We start from the raw sequence: 17,664 nt of genomic DNA, 5'->3' as shown, positions 1-17,664 counted from the left end.
CCCTGAATTCCTACTAATCTGTTATCCTGATATGATTAATTAAACAAGCCTTCCTCGTTCTTTTGTGTCACAGTAGTCCCCCTTCATCTGCAGTTTCACTTTCCATGGTTTCAGTTACTCAGAGTCAACCATGGTCTGAAAATATTAAATGGAAAATTCCAAAAATAAACAATTCATAAGCTTTAAATTGTGTGCCATTCTGAGTAATGTGATGAAATTTCACTCCATCTTGATCCATCCTGCCCAGGACATGAATTGTCCTTTTTGACTAGTGGATTCTTGCTGTATATGCTACCACCCATTCATCATTTAGTAGTTGTCTTGGTTATCATATCAGTTATCAGAGGGAGACCACACTGACATAACTTTTATTATAATATATTGTTATAATTCTTTATTTCATTATTAGTTATTGTTATTAACCTCTTACTGTGCCTTATTTATAAATTAAACTTTTTCATAGGTATGTATGTATAGAAAAAAACATACAGCTGTATATAGGGTTTGGTACTATCCTCATTTTCAGGCATTCACTGGAGGTTTTGGAACGTATCGCCTGTGGATGAGAGGGAACTACTATATTTTGTTGAATGTGCTATTTGCTCAAACTTTTTTTATTTTTTGTAGAATCTATGGATTCTTTTTAATTCTCCAAAGTCCTTTAAGTCCTTTAATTCCTAAAATCTTGGATATTTATATGATCATTCCTTAATCCAAATATAAAACTTTGTTTAGCGAAAGTTTATAATTTATTTCTTTTTTATAAAAAGGTCCTGTGTCTTCAACAAAGCTTCTACCCTTAATTCAGACCACAAGTATGAGGTAAGTGATAATCAGATAATCTAGGTAACCTTGTGTTATACTACTCCTGACAGAGTCCCCACAAGTCTATAAAACACCATCATAATAAATATTATGTTTCAACAGTGGCAAAGTTTGGTGCTTCTTTTAAAAATTAATATAAATATAAAAGTTTATGTAGTATTCTATTAATTTATTAGCTGTTTTTGACTGACTGATTTCTTTTATTCATGTTCCCTAGTTTTACCTCATTACTATGTTCTTGAATTCTTGAATTTGACTTACTTCGTTACACTTTATTGATGTTGAAAATTTTTAAGATATGAATTTCCAGTTTGAGCCCTATTGCATGAATTTTGATGTATCGTTTTGTCTTTTTTTTTTTTCAGTTCAAACTCATTTCCTTTTTATTAAAGTCCAAGTTGCCATTACATGTTTGGTATTCAATAAAGAAAAATTTGTTCAAATAAGGTAGTATGTTATCATCAGTATTTCCAGGTGATTGTTTACAACCAAGTAGCATTATCAGTAAATCCTTTGGAAGCCAATCCATGGGATTTACACTTTGTCAAGGCCCAGTTCCTATGAAGTGGAGATTCCCAGTTCATTTAAAGTTGGTCTAAGCTCCTGGATGACATAAGAAAAGATTTCCTTAAGAGGTCCTGCGTTGTCTTTAACAACCTCTAGGACGTGAACAACACTAGCAAAATTATTTCACCGTCTGCATGCCCGCAAAGCAGCGTCGACGATTTTGGGTTCTGGAATCAGATCACAGCCAACAAGTGTGTTCATCCCTTTACGGAGTAAAGTTTACACGATTCCCAGGCATCACTATCTGGCTTATCGAAGTATGTCATCCAGTGAGCATCAAACAGCTCATCTGTCTCACGTGACCCATAGAAGTAGCAGCGAACTGACTGGATAGGGGCAGCTGGACCAGGGGCCGGGACCAAACGCAAGAAGCCGGAGGGTTGGCCCTGGCGGCTGTGGCTGCTGCTACCGCGCAGCGGCGGTGTGCTGCGCCTATCAAGACGGCCAAGCAAGTGCGACCGCTCAGCTCATTTTGTCATTTTTGTTTTCTAAACGGTTGAGGTTTCAATTATTCTTTCTTCTTTGTCTTAAATGTTGTTTAGAAGGGCGATTTAAAAATTTTTTTCAAGTAGTTAAATTTTTTAAATTTAAACTTTTATTTTTCATCTACAGCTTTAATCATATTATGATTAGAGAAAGTGACCAGGACATTTTCTGCTTTTACACATATATCGAGTTTTGTTGTTTTTGTTTTCTAATAAATAGTTCATTTTTCCTATGTCCCTTGGATGCTGATTATATTGGTATACTCTATGTTTCTAGGGGATATTTCTTGATTAATAATTAACAAATCAACTTTATTAATTATATTATTCAGATCTTCTATAGTGTTATTTCTTGCCCTCCTCGATAGGTTAATACTGAAAATGAATTAAATCTCTATAATGATTATGTTTTGTTTACTTCCTTTAAAAATTTTTAGAAATTTTTAAACTTATACTTTATAAAATTGATTTCAAACATTTTTTATTTTGAATATTTTAATGCACAGAAATAAAATTGTGAATTTTATCAGCGTAAAGGAACACTTTGAATTCTACTTTATTGATGTAAATTTGCTATCTTGCTTTCTTTTTATTTGTATTTCCCTGATATAATTTTTACTTTTTTTTTTCATTTTTAACCTTTTTGCTTACTTCATTATAGACATATTTTGTAAACAGCATATGGTTATGGCTTTGTGTCCTAATCTGCAAATCACCATCTTTTAATAATAGAGTTTAATTGGCTTATATTATTACTACAATTGGCATAGTTCATCTTACTTATGCATTTAATTCTGTTCTTATGTTTTTTTCTTCATTTTCTACTTTTTGCTATATGGACTACACTTTCTCCTCTTTCATAAGTATAATTTGAAAATTGCACATAGTATGTATGTACCTTTCATAATTATGAAATTGTACAAAGTATATATCCTATTTTCAGTCCTATTAGTAGTTGACTTCACATTTTTCAAAAGCTTTCTTTAATCTATGATATCCGTCATAGTTGGAGTGAAATTATCTTTGGGATCTTCTCAAAATTTATAATATAATCTGAGGTGGGGTTTTTTTTAAATGATTTTAATTTTTTTCCCCCATCTACCTCCCCCTCCCCCTAATCTGAGTTTTTTAAGCAACATTATTATTACTAAATTATTATATTTTAGATTGTATATATTCTTTCTATTTTTTTTTACTTTGGCATTTAGTATTGTAATCAGCTCTGAAATAATTATGAGGACATTTGACTTGGATTGTGTGCACCAATCCACTCTATACTATGACTTACTTTATTCCTTATTCATGAGACATTAATTTTGCTTCCTCTTTCAGCTAGCTGCTGTATATCTTTAAAGTACTTTTTTGCAAGCAAATGTTAAATACATAATTTGAATATATATATTAATTATATGCTATTATGAAGTTCAAAACATACTATTTGAAGTTTAATTTTTGAATAGGTAATACTTTCACGTGGTTTAAAATCCAAATCAAAACGTGTGAAGAGTTATTCAGTCAGCCTCTTTCCCACTCTTACCCCCTATGTTCCCAGTAAAACCTCCCCCACCAACTATTGACTGCAGTTTCTAATTCTTATGTTTCCCTTCACTTCCTTATGAATAAATAAGCCAATGTTACTATAGATTCTTATTTTCCCACCATTTTAATCCCTAAGGTAGCTCCAGCACATCACCACAGCCGTCTTCTGTCACAAGGCTCAAGAAGCAGAAAAAGCCAATTCGCAGAGATAGAGAGAGAGGAAGGAGGATGAGGAGGAGGAGTTAAGAGAAGGAGAAGGAAGAAAAGGATGCAAAGAAAGGTGATGAGAGAGGTCAGAGGTCAGAGGGACGATTGAATGGATTTCTGACTTGTCCAACTTGGTTGCAGTCCCTTCCTGCAGCCTCGTGCATTTCTGCATTTCTATTATATAAGGATGTACCTCATATTCTTATAATAAATTCTTCCCCTTTATTGGTTGTATTATATTAAAAAAAATTTAAACTTATACTTTATAAAGAATGATTTGCTAATCCCAAACTGCAGTTTAAAATTAATAATTAATACTGGGTGTCCATGCACTCAATTATATGTCACAGTTTTATTGGGATGCAATGACAAAAAAGATAAAGTATTTATATCAATTAATATTTAGAGATATAGTTATAGCTACAGAAGGTGTAAACTTTCCTAAATCTATTTGACCCAAAGTATTGTATAGTATGTGTAGTGCTTGATTATAACACCAATGCTTATTGTTCATATGTCTTGTTGATATTAATCTATGATTTTTTTTAAAACTTAGCATTTGAATAACTTTTTTTGTTTATTAATTTCTCTTGGCTTTAACCAAAGTACAGAGGTGTATGGCAGGGCAGTGTAGAATGAGGTAGGGTTTTTTTTATTTGTTTTTTACATACTTTTTTGTGTTTAGCGATGGTCTTTTAACCAATTTTAGTCAAAATTATTTACAAATTACATCTCTGTGCATGTACTCTCCCTGGTGTCTCTCTGTGTGTCCGAATCTCTTTTTATAAGGACACCAGCCAGGATGGATTAGGGCCTACCCTAATGGCCTCTTTTTAAATTAACCACCACTTTAAAAGGCCCTCTCTCCACATACAGTCACATTCTGAGGTACTGGGAATTAGAGCTTCAACAGAAGAATTTTGGGAGAACACAATTCAGCCCGTAACACCTGCCTGATGCATCCCTCCCCTGGCTGCACTGAGTGTTGGTTGCTGATGACCTACAACTGCCCCCTTCTCCAGAGTGTTGTTCTTGGCCAACCAGGGTCCTCTTACCTGGGAAAATTACCTGACACTGTTATTTAAAAGGCAGGCCCTCTTGCTTCAACGTGAGACTAACGCTGGAGTGCTATTCATGCTACAGAGCTGTTTGGGGGATCATGCTAAGGCAAGATTCCACATGAAATCACATCCTTCTCAGCTTCTTCCTCTACATCTGCTTCCCTCACTCCTCTACTCCTGGGAGCACTCCCCCCAAAACTCTCACACACCTAATCTCTGCCTTAGGCTCTGCTCCTAGAGAACCTGATTTAAGACTCTTATCTTAGACCTTTAGGATTATTCCATTTTTAACCCTAGAATGGAAGATGGAAGTTACTGTTGATGTATTTGGTTTCCTCCAACTTTGAAGTGGCCCTGAAACTGTCCCCTGCATTCCTACAACCACCATCCCAACTCAAGGCATCATCAGCTCTTCCCTAGACAATAGCTCACAACAAGGCTCCCTGCCTCAGTTTCTCCACATTTTCTTCAGAGTGACTTTTTGTAAAACCACTACTGTTTAACCATTAACTTTGGTCTGGCTTGAAACCTTCTGCTACCTGCCCAGCTTGCTCCTAACACCACCCTCCATTACTTACTCTTTTCTTTTTGCAGGAGACAATCCATATTCCTTAGCATAGTCTTCAAGACTCTTCCCAGCTGGCCTCGCCCCATCTTTCTAGTTCCCAGACTCATCAGACTGGGTGTGAATTCATGTTTGCCCACTCTCTCTACCTAGAATGAATGCCTTTTTCCTACCTGTGCATCCCCACTTCACCTGGAAAAATCTTGCTTCTTTCCCAAGGCCACACCACCTCCGAGTGCCCTCATCCTTTCTGTTCCTCCCTCCTCCCACTATCACAATATACCAGGAACATCTGTTTCACTGCCCAATTATTAGGTGCACGTGAGGCTGCTTCTCCTGCTAAAATGTGAGCTCTTGGAAGAAAAGCAGTATGATTTGCCCTCAAACCCCCAGGACCTCACACAGGGCCCGACACATAGCAGGTGCTCTTTATATTTCTAATTAATTGAACTGAACTTGATTTAGGGGCAGAAAGAGCCTGATTTCTCCCTGCATGTGCTGGGAAGTCCTGGGATTTTGCATGGTTTAATCTTTGGGTCAGAAAAGCTGCTAAAAGCTTCTTTTTTTTTTTTTTTTGGTAAGCATGGTAAGCAGGGCTTGTCCCTAATCTGTGTTTCCACCTATTTGCTGCACTATTCCCTATCAAAGCTTCAACTTTAAATATTGATTAATGTCATAAACTCCAGGACTTGTGCATTGGTTACTATAGCTATGTAAGAAATTACTCTAAATTTAGTGGCTTAAATGATAAGTATTGAATACCTCCCACAGTTTCCGAAGTTCAGGAATTTGGCACTGGCTTAGCTGAGGGTTTCTGGCTGAGGGTATCCTTTGAGGTGACAGTCACATGTCATCTAGGGCTGTAGTGATCTGGAGACTTGGCCAAGGCTCACTCCCATGGCTGGCAATTTGGCTCCTCTCCATATGGGCTTTTCCATGAGACTTCTTGAGCACCTTTATGGCATAGAGGCCAGCTTTCCCCAGAGCAAGCAATTCGAGAGGCCAAGGCGGAAGCTGTGATGCCTTTTATGACCTAGACTTAGAAGATGCACAGTCACTTCTGCCATATTCTATTGATCATACAGGCCAGCCTTGCTTCAGGATGGGAGGGAGTACACAAGGGAATGGATATTCTGAAGTGATGATCGTTGGGACTATCTTAAAGTCTGGTGACCACACCTAGATTGAGAGATAAGATATATCTTCTTATAGACCACACAATAAAAAAAAAAAAGAATACAATTAGCCAAACGATTTATAGACCTTATATGATACCTTCTAAAGGTTGCTCCTAGAATCCTGAGGGCTGAGAAAATAGAATTCATGCCTAAAAGGAGAGAGAATTTCAGACCCTTTATCAGCAGTGATATAGTTTAATCAATAATGTTATCCTTTATTTAAAAAAATATTACGGTATATTCCTGGACTCCAAAGGTAGAAGCTCATAGCCTTACATAGTATCACCCTGGTAAAAGTCAGATACCAACACCTTTGTATGGTAATAAGCTATCCAAATTTAAGATACCCTTGTGCACATACTCAAGAAACTGAGTGGATTTTTTGTTAAAGGAAACTTACTTCTACATTCTTTAAAAGTGTACAAACAGGGATCTGTCCTTTCCCCTGACCTATTTATTCATCATGTTTATCAGTGATTTGTAATAAAAAAAAAAAAAAGGAAAAATGTTATCAAATTGTAAGTGACTCAAAGTGTGAAGAAATTGTTAGTACATTAGATGATAACGCCAGGTTTTATAGGCACTCTCCATGAGCTAGAAAGATGGACTGAACAAGTAAAATAAATTAAAGAGGGGTTGGTGAAAAGGCCTACCTTCAGATTCCTTTAATCAATTATTTAAGTCTTATCAAATCCTCAACCCACATGTCCCTGCTATTAGAAAGCATGCATGGTCCCATCACTCTTGGTAAATGCCCTCTCTTCCTTATTTCTGATGCCCCATTCTGATAGGGACACCCCTCCCTCCGTAGGTTCTGTATCCTATCTCCAGGGCCAGAACAGGAGGGTCTTCAGGTTGATGGGAAAAGAGATGTAGAAGAACGAGGCAAGAAAAATCTCTTTATGACTAAGTAGGTCTTATCAGCATCCTTGTCCCTCTCCTAATCTCCACTCTCTTCCTCCCCACAAGAAGATACACTAGTCCTGTAGAAGACATACTGAGAGTCCACCTGTGGGAAAGTGTATAAGAGAGTTCTTTCCACAGATAACCATCCATTTTGATTTTCCTTTAAACTGCAGAAGAATTTGACTTTCATCTTTTGGACACCTAAAGATCCACCATGATCACTCATGGTCATTTATATTTTCCTAAAAGGAATAGGTTAAAAGGTGGGTATATGAGTATGAGTATGAAACTGTGCTTGGAAAAACGAGGACTCTGTTTTAGTCAGTACAGATTAGATAATGCTACATTAACAAACAATGCCAAAAATCTAAGCAGCTCAAATCTACACGTTTATTTTTCACTCACATTACACATACATTGCAATTCAGAAAGCCAAGTTACCAGGGGCTTCCCCATCTGTCACACCATTGGTCACCACCATAGAGGGAAAGGAAGACAGAGAACATTTACTGACTGTTAACTGCTTCTCCCCAGATGTGACATATGTCACCTCTATTCATATTTCATTAGCAAGATCAAGTCACATGATCATGCCTAATTTCAAGGGATAAGGAAGTGGAATCCTCCCCTAAACCAAGATATGAGGGGATTAGATGGAATAATCTGTCACAGGTTCTCTATATAAGTAGAATGATGTTTTTGTTTTTATTTTTGTTTTTGTTTTTTGCGGAGCTGGGGGAGAGAAAGGCAATGGGAGTTACTGATCTTTGATGAACTATTTTTAATAGAAAGAGTTGGAAAAAACATTCAAACTGAACCCAAAAAATAAATAAAATGCAAAGTAAACCTGTCATCTGGGTATTCCAGCTCCCAGTTCCCTTCAATATCATGATTACCAGTTTCCTGTCTCCTTACAAAAAAATTCTTTACAACAATTACATATATTTATAAACATGAGTTTATTGTGTATAGCATATATTTTACACGGCATATATAAAAATTTTTTAAAAACCTTGCAAGAAGAGTTTAACAATAAAAAACTTCACCAACACTCAGGTGAAGGAATAGAAATGAGAAGCTCCTTCCCCAGAGTTCCCTGTATGCCCCTCATGGTCATAACCATCTCATTCTTTTAGATTCCTGTGATTCTGACTTTTCTGAGTCATTTCCTTGCAAAAAAAAAAAAAAAAAATCTTTAGTACCTGCATTTCTATCCCTAAGTGACATAATTTAGTTTTTCCATTTTTTTGAAATTTATGGAATGAAATCATACATGTATTCTCTTTTGTGTCTCTTGCTTCAAGCAACATTTTGCTTGTGATAGTCAATCACATATAGCTGTAGTTTTGTCATTTCTATTATCATGTAAGATTTATCAATTCTTGGTATTGTCAGAGTACATGATTATTGATTTTACATAAATGGGAGAGTAGTGTATAATTTATTCTCCAACCTTACCTTTTAAGTAATATAACACTATATCTTGGAATTTATGCCACCTAGAATATATAGACATCCATTTTCATGGTTACATAATATTCTGTGGTATGAATAATTTATTTTTTCTCTACTGTCTTAAAACATTTTAAACATAAAGACTAGTGGGGCAAAGAAGGCATGTATTCATAGCTCATTCCTCTGCCCATGACACACATTACTAATGGATCATGCATACTTTCATTGAACATAAATGTTGCCTCAGATTCCTTCTCAGCACAGTGCTCTAATACCTTGCTACTCAAACTGTAGTCCCAGCACTGGGAGCTTGTTGCAAATGCAGAATCTCAGACCCTACTCCCAACTCATTGAATCAGATTCTGCACTTTAACAACATTCCCAGGTGATTCACCTGCACAAGGAAATCTCATAAGTACTGATTTAGGCAGCTTCTATCAATCAAGGTTGTTCCATGGGATGAAATGTTTGTGTTTTCCCTATTCCAGAGGCACACTGCAAGGCTCTGTCCTTGGTCCTGTTCTTTCCAAGGGCTTTTGTGTGCATCACATGAGAAAACAGGTGGCAGGCTGATCTGACCTGCAGGCCAATCTGACCTGCTAACTGTAAGAATCCTAGCGTGGTAGCAGAAACACTGGAATGCAGAATCAAGATAAAAGCACACTGAGAGGGTGGAGTAAAGTACTGACTCTAACCATTGGGCTAAATAAAATTTGAGCAAGACAAAAGACTTCAAACAAATATATTTGAAAATAGGACTTAGGACAGCATGGCATATGGTGTCTGTTTCTGGAACATTAACCATGTGTCCCACAGAAGGGTTACATTCCAGATCAGTTTGAGAAACACAATTATTTTTTCCCTTATAAAGTCAATTAATGCACTAAAAAATACAGAGGCTCTGAGGTACCCAAGGTAGACAGCTCTGTGTTTAATTCAGCCGTCCTCAAACACACATATTAATAGGTACATATACCTATTAATATCTACAGGACTTATATTCCATAGAACATAGTGTGGGAAACACTGGCTTGGAGCTTTAGTTTATGGCCCGGGCTATAAAAAACACAAAGCCACCTTTGAAATATGTTAAGAGAAATACAATCTCCAGAGCAAAAGAGGAAGTGTCCAGCGGCCTGCAGTCTGATGAGCACCGTGTTGCCTCTGTAGTTTGCTAAGGAGGACAATGAAAGGTTTGAACATCTCCAGAAAGGAACCCTAGGACAGTGAAGCCACACATGTTTTACTGTGAACGTCTAACCTCGAGCAGATTTTCCTTTCCTGTCTCAACAGAAAAATGAAAAGTCATATAGGCTGTATTTTTTTTTTATCACAATGCAATAGAATTAAAGATTAATAAAAGAAATCTAACCAAAAATTTAACTTGAAAATTTTAATAAAAGCTTTCTAAGTGATTCTTGGTTTCAAAAGGAAAAACAAACAAACAAACAACAAATTATAGACTATTGAGAAATAAACAATAATTAGAGAGCTACATATCAGACACTGGGAGATGAAGTCAAAGAAGAGCTCAGGAAAATGCATTTCCACAGGTGCATTGATAAAATGAAAAAAGACTGACATTAGATGAATTAAGTTTTCAACCTAAGAAGGTAGTAAGCGAAATAGCAAGATAAATCCAAAGGCATTATAAGCAGAAATTACTAAAGGTAAAAGCATAAATAAATGGAATAAAAACAAATAAAACCCAGGGAATAAATTTGATCAGTCAAATCGAATGCTAATGCATTGAAGGAAAAACAATAAAATTAACATTTTTTGAAGTGTTATCAAACTAAAAAACTAAAAATAATATTTTTAATGAGAACAACATATAGATATTTGAACAGATAAAAAATACTAGGTACAACTTTATAGCAATAGATAGCAATTTTTTTTAAAAAAAGGAATGATGTTTGTGAATGAAATACAAATATCCAATAAACATATGAAAAGATAATATAGGAAAATAGGTTTGGTTTCATTTATAAAGAATCATTTCCTAACAAACTGGGATGATCCATGAATGGGATGACCTGTGTTAGGAAGGGAACATCACAGGCTCAGATGCTGGCTGAGAGGTGGACAAACTGTCGGGAACAGTGAGGCTGGTGCTTTTGGGGGAGATGGAATAAAGAATTCTGTTTCTTTAATTTCTATGATCTACCTCTCTTAGTTGTTTATTACCAATGGCCCTTGTCGTGGGGATTAGCAGAGATTAGTAGGCAGGGGAGGGGCGGTGCATGGGGCCTGTTTGCTTGGGCCTACAAGTGGCCAGGAGGCCAGAGCAGAGGCCCTTTAGCACCAGCACCTTCTTGCTTTCCCCGGTCACATGTGGGGATGCTTCTGAAATAACTGAGTTAAAGTCAGGGCCTGTCTAATAACTGGGCTCTCGTGCAAGCCTCTCACATGAAGAACAGGAAGTCACCATCCCACAGGCTGGACCACAAAGGCTATGACTCATCATTTGTATGGGGTGCGGGTTGCACCCCTGCCATGCCAAATACCACAATTGTAGGTCAGCTTGGTGTTGCACGGCAGATGAGCAGTGACATGATGGGGGCTGGGCTGTATCAGAAATCCCTGTCCTTATGAGGATGAGAGAAGCAGGAGCCGACCTGAGCAAGGGTGGAAAGGAGCCACCATGTAGTGGAAAGAGCCCACAAAATCTCTCAGTTTTGGCATTCTGCTCAGGTTCTGTCCTCACTCTCAGCTCCATTCTGCTCGCGCACCACACCAGCCCAGACTGGAAACCTCACAGTCTCACCCCAGATTGGTCAGGCCACTCACGGCCTATAAACCAAGTAGATGACACATCATTGCCACATTAGTAGGCCTCCTTCTGACTGCGCTGGGACTGACCTTGGGCCATTTTGCCAGTGAGTTAGGGTGAAGTCACTCTTTTTGGAAGACACTGCCTTCCCTGACAGAGGATATGAAATGCTTCTTTGTTGTTCTAGAGTTCTGGAACATCCCAGAAAAGGCAAGACTGGGAAGCACAGAAAAGAGTATTTCTTTAAAAACAAAAATACCCAAACATACCCAAAAAAACCCCTTCCTGTGTTATTCATACCTGTGACTCACGTGTTTTATACCTGGAATGTGTCTGGAATCAGACCAAACGTCACTGACTTGGGTCAGCTCTTGCCACCGCTGGTGGACATGAATGTGTTCATCTCCCCACTGCCCTCTTTGTGTCCAATCTCCTTGCCCCCACCTCTAGGGTCCCCAGCTGCCAAATGATACACATCTGAGCCCCATTTAGAGCTTCTAGGTGTTCCCATTGACTTCTAACCAGTCTTAATCTGAGTTCCTATAAAAGTAAATCTGGGTATGGATAGTTTGTTTAGAGGTGATTCTAGGAGGAGGTGAGGGTTGGGATACATGGAAAAAAGAAAATCCAGGGAAGAGAACCCTGAAGAAGTTATCTTGATCACCCCGAATCTCACTGCTGAGAGCACAGCCCAGCTCACCTTCTCTGCCATACTCCTTTTCCAGGTGAGCTAAGTGCTGTGGCAGGTGACAAGTGGCACGCATTCACCAGTGTGGTTCCACTCATCCAAGTTAAGTGGAAAGCAGTATTTAATTAGTGATTGGGAGAAGACTCAATAAATACTTGCATGAATAACCTGGCAGGTTTTATTTGTATGTTGTTGTTAGTGGTGGTGGTTGCTCTGGAGCAAGTGTGGCAGTGGAAAAGAAACAGCCCTCTCAGAAGATGTATGGAATTTTTTGTTTGTTTTTTCTTATTTGCTAGGAGTTGGCAATGCCCCATTTCCAGGCGGACGGCAATGGAGTGGTACTCAAAATCAGATGATCATATTTTTAGATGGCCCAGAAATGATGGTAAAACTTGGGAGTGGGACTATATGTGACTTCATCATTAGTGAATGTCTTGGCTCAGGAAGTATGCATCACTGGCTGTGGGGCTCACTGTAAGGGAGGGGCAAGTCAAGAACACACAGACACATGGACAGATGCAGAAACAGGAGCAGATATGTGAAGATGGGGAGATGGAAAAAGATGGAGACATGAATATAGACTTATAGTGATATATATGTATATACATAGCAAAATGAATATAGGCACCAATATATGCATTTAGAGAATGAAATATACAGAAAAATTTGAAGGGGTGCGTATATTTATGAGTTTATTTACCTATGCATGGTGCGATTGCAAGTAGATGTTTTTCCTTTTTGCTCATCTAATATATTCTGCTTTTCCTAAACTAAATGTGTGTCATTCGTCCAAAAATAAAGTTATTTTCTTAAGAAAAATAAGTTATAGAAAAAGTATAAAACAGTTTGTAGGAAAGGCTTTAGAATGGCCAACAGATTCCGTTATCTCCCAACTAGTTAGGGCGTTGACGCAAACAGACGGCTTCTAGCATTAGGAAAAAGGGGGCATCGCATACTCTGGGAAACATTCAAAGGTGTGTCCGTTGTCCCAAACAGCTAATAATGTACCTAGTTATGTTTTAGTTCTGTGATAGTTTACTACTGATAAATTACAGTGTATGATGAATATCCAGTTTTCAACCAAGGTGTTTTAGGGGTACAGTAGTGATTCTTTGTGAGTGTTCCTTCATAAGCTCACTGTTTTCAGAACCTGTGGCGCAGACTTTAAATAAATGATAGCACCTGAATATGTCTATAATTTAATGAACTCATTTCAATGTAAACAACTTTCATCCTTCGAGGGGGTATTTGAAATATGAAGCATCAAAAGTTTTTGCTGACCATATGTGAGAACTAACCATTTATTAGTTGTCTGTTGCTGCATAAAAATTGCCATGAACTTAGCAGCTTAAAACAAGGCCTCTTTGTTATCTAACACTTCTGTTATCTAACACTTCTGTAGATCAGACATCTGGGCAGGCTGAGCTAGGTCTTCTGCTCAGGATCTCATAAGGTTCAAATCGAGGTGTGGGCAGAGCTACCTTCCTCTCTGGAGGTTGTACTAGAGCAGAATCCTCTTCCAAGCTTCCTCAGGTGTTGGCAAAATTCAATTTCTAGCTGTCGTAGGACTGAGGGCCTGCTCCTCACTGGCTGTTGAGTGACTGGAGCCTCTCTCTGTTACTTAATGCCACACACATTCCTTCTCATGTGGCCCCCACAATCTTCAAACCAGAAATGGCCTGTCAAGTCATTCTCATGCTATGAATGTCTTTTTTTTCTGCTGCTTCTGCTGCTTCGTAAAGGGCTTATGTGATTAGATCGGGCCTACCCAGATAACCTCCGTATTTTAATGTCTATGGATTGGAAACTTTAGTTAAATTGCAAAATCCCTTTTTAGCAGCACCTAAGTTAGTCTTTGACTAACCAGTGGATGAGAATTTGAGGTGGAGGGAATCCATCTCTAGAATTCTGACCAACACAGGCATGAAATATCCAGCTCAAGATGGACCAAATATCCCACTTAAAAAAATAATTCCCAGCATTATTTTTAGCATAAATTGTTAAAATGATGTTAAGTAATATCAAAATTTTAAGTAATTACAATAATTTTAAGTAATGTATTTGTCTGCTGTCAGTTCCATTGCATCCAGGGTTGTCCTGCCTCCAGGCAAGAGAACAAGACTTTCCTTCTCCCTCCCGTACCATCACTCCTTGATTAAGGGCTGCCTGGGAAATGTAAATCCAGTGTTTATAGAACAGTTCCAGGAACTCCAGGGCAGTCCTCCCGTGGAAGTCGTAGGCGTGGGAAAGAACAGGAAGTGCCCAGGGTTGGGCACACATACCCAGTGAGAGTGCTGCCAGAGGATCTGAACACAGTGCTGACAGCAACTATTGCGCAGACAGAGGCAGAGGCCCAGATGGAGCCAGACTGAAGGACTTTTGCTCTTATTTCTTTGGACTTTGGCTTTGGTGGCTCCAGGGTGCTGTCAAGGTGCTGCCAGAGGGACAGAGCTGGAGCTAGGCTCAGGCTGAGGCCTGGTACCAGCGACTACCCTGGGGCCCAGGTGAAGAGCAGCATGCAGAGCCTGGGCAAGCAGGATGCCAGCTCAGAGTTGGGCAAGTCCAAGGCCAGTCTGAGGCTTGGATTCTGAGGCTTGGATCGAGGCTTGCTGATACAGCAAGACGGGGGAACTGTAAAAGGGCCTCCTTGTCCCTCTCACTCTTGGAGCTTCCTCCTCAATATCATCACACTTTGCTCTTCTCAACTACAATCTCCCAGGCCCGTGGCAGGGTGTTCCTTGTGCCATACCTACAGCTTACTCCTTTGAATGCCACTTCTGGAAGCAGCTCCCCTCAAGGTACAATGCTTGGCCCCCTGCCCTACTCTTGGGCTCCCTTGGCCTGCCCATTTGGCACCAGCGTTCACAACAGATCCTGGTCATGCTTGCCCTGCAGTAGACTCTGTTGAAGGCCCACCTTTGACTAACTCTGTGCACCCATCTCCTGCCAGCTTTGCTGTAGATGGCTGCCAGCAGCCACCTTCAGAAGACTGCTCTTGGGCACAGAAGCTTCCATGACTTCTTGGAGAGTTGAAAGTATTTGAAAGTTTTAAGTTGCTCTTCCCCAGGGCAAGTAGCCAAAGACTGGGGTGGGAGTACAAAAGCCCAGTTCCTCTGTCTGGCTCTTAAAGTTTCTCAGAAGTGACACATCACTCAAACTTGCATTTCATTGGCCAATGCAAGTCACATGGTGACACCCAGCTTGAAGGGACGAGGAAATACAGTCCAAACAGGAACCCAGGAGAACTGGGCCCATTTGTTAATCAGTAGTTCTGATACTATTTGTTAAACAACCCATCCTTTTGCTTGTGATTTTAATTGCCCATTTACCATATACTAAATTTTTATTGATATTCAGGCCTCTTTTTAGATAGTCTTTCTGATGCACTGATTTCCCTTTTGATGCCTGTGCAGAACTGTCCTGTTTTAATTTCTGTAGCTTTCTAATGCCATTCAATATCAAAGAAGGTTAGTACTCCCTCAAGAGTCTTCCTTGAAATGTTTTCTAGCTATTATCATCCTTTTAATTTCTAGATAGATTTGAGAATCACTTTGTCGAGTCCTCTTTACCCCTCCTATGTGATTTTGATTAGAATTGGATTGAATTTGTAGACATATTTATACCTCTTTACAATATAAGACTGACTAGTTTAATAAAATCTTTTAAGTATCTCAGTAAGGTTATGTGATTTTCTTCAAATTTATTCAGTAACTTCCTATTAATTTGATCTCCAAGTATTTTGTTTCACAGTTATTATGAATGAGACCATTATTTTATTATGCTTTCTAATCATTATTCTAGTACAGTAGAAGGGCTCTTGATTTTGATATTCTTTGTAACTATCCATCCAACTGAACTCTTATTAGGAATCTCTTGGTTTTCATAGGTTACATTCTATTTATTTACAAATAACAGTTAGTCTCTTGCTCTCTTCCTATTTTTTTTCTTCCTTTTTAAAAACCAATTTTATACTTCTCATTTCTGCAGCAAGAGTGAAACTTGCTGTGTCAGCCAATACAATGATCATTTCCACTATTTTCTGTGACTTCATGACCACTTCTCTCCAGCCCACTTCTAGGGTCCCCAGCTGCCAAATGATAGAGGGACAGAGCTGGGAAGCAGCGAGGGTATTCTGTGCCTACTCACTTAGGGAAGGGATGACACAGAAGAATGCACAGGAAAAGGAGTCAAGTTCTTGGAATTCTTAGTTTCGAACGTCTTTATCAGAGTTAGAAGAGCAGATGAGGAGGCAACTGAGCCTTTATACCACGTTACTCATCGTGGTCTCTGGACCACTCTGGCCACTGCTCTTTGTCACTTGCCCATGAGTAAGTACGGATATTGAGAACAAGCATTTAGAAACTTTTACAGCAATTTGATGTTGCCACAATGTCCAAATGCATGATTGGCAGACTCCTCTCACTGAACAGTGTATAAACCAAAAATATTAATCCATGACAATTGAAAGTAAAACAAAAGGCTCTTCACCACAGATTGTTTGATCTTTAACATTCTTTAGTTAACGTAGTTTAGTTTGGTGCTTCTTTAGATTAACTAAAAGGCTCTTGATACAGAGAAAAGAGGAGAGTTAGAGGGAAGGGAATGGATTCAAAACATCAGTGTGTGCCTACATCCTGTTCCCCTCCCCCAGAAGCCCAAGTATTGCCATAAACGGAGGGCGGGGGATGGAAGAGGAGATCTGCCAGCAAGAGAACAAGAGATATCTTGACAGACTGGGAAATTGGAATCAGAAAGAACCCATGCCCTTTTTCTAAGTAAAGCCTGGGAAGCAGCAAGATCCTATAATTTCTTTGAGAAATAAAAAAGCTATGGGTAGAGTTGGACAGCTGGATCAGAGGCAGCCCACATAGTTCCCATGCACCCCAGCATGGGGTTGGGTGAAGTAGAATAATTCGATGTGTGTCCAAAAGGAGACCAAAGGCAGTAAAAAACCTTGGACACTCCCACTAGGTAGGCAGAAGGGTCACTTCATACCTTCATATGCAGAAGAGACAGAGACTTGAAGAAAATGTGCCATCAAGAAAGGACACCACAGCTACGTGTATGGATCAACACCTGAGGTCTAGACGAGACAAAGGACATCTCAGCAAATGTCAGTGCAAATACACAAGGGCCACATTCTTTCCCTCCCTGGAGGTCTTGAGACTATTGGACCCTCCTTCTCCAAATGAGATGGTAAACCTGGCAGGAAGGGGAACACTCATAATGACCAAGAGTAAATTTCAGCCAACTGATAGAAAAGTGACTCATGATTAAAATCTGATGAAATTATTTAGAAAACCAGAGAAAATTGGAACACCTTCTTCCAAATTTGAGTCTATGAACTGAGATTCATGTTTGCTTTTGCTTTGCTTAACTAGGATGACAAATGTCTAGTGGGGCACCTTTACCTTG

The 17,664-nt window shown here is 38.9% G+C and overlaps 1 pseudogene; it reads right to left on the bottom strand.

Moving 5' to 3' along the window:
* Positions 1-1,359: 1,359 nt before the first annotated feature.
* On the bottom strand, positions 1,360-12,273 carry LOC102882589 (annotated as a pseudogene).
* Positions 12,274-17,664: the final 5,391 nt, after the last annotated feature.

The sequence above is a fragment of the Pteropus alecto genome, unplaced genomic scaffold, assembly GCF_000325575.1.
Source record: "Pteropus alecto unplaced genomic scaffold, ASM32557v1 scaffold45, whole genome shotgun sequence".
Taxonomy (NCBI): Eukaryota; Metazoa; Chordata; class Mammalia; order Chiroptera; family Pteropodidae; genus Pteropus; species Pteropus alecto.
This window is presented reverse-complemented; position numbering and strand designations above follow the sequence as displayed.